Source organism: Penaeus monodon, chromosome 35 (assembly GCF_015228065.2).
Source record: "Penaeus monodon isolate SGIC_2016 chromosome 35, NSTDA_Pmon_1, whole genome shotgun sequence".
In the NCBI taxonomy this organism is placed as follows: domain Eukaryota; kingdom Metazoa; phylum Arthropoda; class Malacostraca; order Decapoda; family Penaeidae; genus Penaeus; species Penaeus monodon.
The window spans coordinates 19,593,177-19,596,107 of NC_051420.1; positions in this window are offsets into that span (position 1 = coordinate 19,593,177).

Sequence of the window (2,931 nt, forward strand, 5' to 3'; positions counted from 1 at the left end):
GCACAATAGCTTTTTACTTTTTTTTTATTTTTTTTCGCATTTTTTTTTTCATTTTATGAAAGGTTGATTAATTTCTTTAAGCTAATTATTATTTTACCAGTTTTCATCATATACATTTTTATTTTTATATTAGACTTTGATTTTAACGTAAATTTTATGTTATTAAATACTAAAGGAAGAACCACACTGCCCGGTTCCTCCCGCGTAAGAACTAACGTGGGAGGTAAAAGCAAGCAAGAGGGGGATTCGAGAATTGGTCCTCGTCCTGTTGAGCTGCCCAAGGGACCCCGGAATGGGCCTTCCCTAGAGATAAGTGGTCGTGGAGAAAGTTTTAATGTAGGAAGTGAGAGATATTTCTGGGATATTTATTCGGGAGTGATAAGTGATTCGGTGCCTTATTATTTATTTATTATTTTAGTGTTTTACTTGTGTTTTATTGTTTTATTACTTTTACTTGTTTTATTGTTTTGTCTGGTTTTATTACTTATAATGTGTTTATAGTTTTACGTTTTGTTTTATCATTTCAGTATTTTAATAAATGTTTTATCCTTTGGTCGCCATTTCCCTCGCACCTAAGATGTAAAAGGAAAAAGGAGAAAGTATAGTAATATACTGATATGGCTGCACTGTCATGACCAGTTCTTGGTGTGCCCTTGATGATTATACTGCTCACTTTGCGTATACGCACACGCCTCTCCTCGGCTGTATTTCACGCTCACCAACCTTTATATTTTCGCACCAAACACGTACACCAAACACACCCGCTACACTCACACGCAATCTATCACTCCTTTCCTCACATCTTCTACACTACCCCCCCTCCCCTTCTCACAAACGACACAACGTTCCCATACGTAAACTAAATGAGTGGTGGTAGTGACGCTACTTTATACATTTCTTGCGAAATATAATAGTACTCGCAGTTTACTACAATAAAAGGGGGAGGGAAGGGAGGGAACGGGAAGAGAAGAATCCCAGTAGAAGAGAAGAGATAGAAGAGGGGAAGGAGGGGAAGGGGTCAGGAGAGGAGAGGCATGGATGATGTTCATTGCGACAAAGATAGAAATCGGTAAGCAAGAGAATGAACAAGTACAAGCGGCACAAACACGTGTTCGTAGGCAGGGGAGGGTGGAGAACGAGGGTTAGTGGAGAGGAATGGTGGGTAGGAAAGGAAGGAGAGTTAAAGGGAGGAGGAAGGGGCGGTGGGGCCAGGAGAGGGGTGGAGAGGGGAAGATATAAGAGGGAAAGGGAGGCCTATCAGGAGATAAGGGACCGGAAGGGAGGGAAGAGGAGGGGGGTTAAGGGGGGAAGGTATAGGACGGGAAGGGAGGTATAGCGTCACGACGCCCCACCACTGTGCCACGTCATAGCTCGCGGGATCCTATTTTTAGACGTATAACTTTGAGCTAATTAAAGTTTCATTGCATATACGACGTCTTCATAGTTACTAAGATTTCTGTAGAAAAATATAATCATGTCACTCCTTCTCTCCTTCTCTCTACGCCTTCAGTTTTATTTCTTCTTCGAATTTCAAATCCCGTCAGGATGGCGTCAAAATACTCGTTCCAATAAATCAGTTACTTTTCTTAACCCCATCTTCGTGTGTGTGTATGTCTGTGTGTTCGTGAGCAAAGAGACAGAGCCAAAGACAGCTACAAGGACAGAGACAGAGAAACAGAAATACAGAGAGAAAGACGGACACAGACAAAGACATAAAGATACAGAGACAAAAGCTGGAAGATGTTAGTGAGCAAATGAGACCAGGGAGCGGTAAGTGTTCACAGATTTATGTAGTGTCAGATTATGTTAGGATAAAGAAAACGTGTTGCATACGTTGAAAGGCTTTGAAGAGTGAGGAATGCAATACGTGATCTGTTTCTGTCTCTCTCCATCCTGCATTCTCCCTCCCTCCCTCCCATCTCTCTCTCTCTCTCTCTGTATACAAATAAATAAATAAATGAATAAATAAATAAATAAATAAATAAATAAATAAATATATATATATAGTATATATAATATATATATATATATAGTATATATATATATAGATATAGATATGATGACATAGATATACATAGTATAGATTAGATATATATATAGATTATATGATAGTAAGATATAATATAATATAGATATATATATATAGATATATATATAATACACACACACACACACACACACACACACACACACACACACACACACACACACACACACACACACAATATATATAGAGAGTATATAAATGATAGATATTATATATATATATATATATTATATATAGAATATATATAATATAAATATAGAATATTATAATATATATATATATATATAATAAATAATATATATATATAATATATATATATATATATATATATATATATATATATATATATATATATAATATATATATATATATATTATATAATATATATATATAATATATATATATATGATATATATATTAGTATATTATATATATATATATATATATATAATATATATATTATACTATGATATATATATCTATATATCTCTATATCATGAGATATATATCAGATGTGAGATATAGTATATAATATAGAATCTCATATATTGCATATATATTATATATATAAATATATATATATATATATATATATATATATATATATATATATAGAGATATATAATAATATATTATATATATATGTATATATATAATATATATTATATTATATATATATATATAATTATACATATATATATATAATATATTATATATATGTATATACAATAATGATATGATATATATATAAAATTATATGTATACTATAATATATAATATATATATATTATATAGATATATATAAAAATATATATGTATAAAATATGATATGATATGTATAAGCATATATATGATATATAATATATATATATTATATATATATA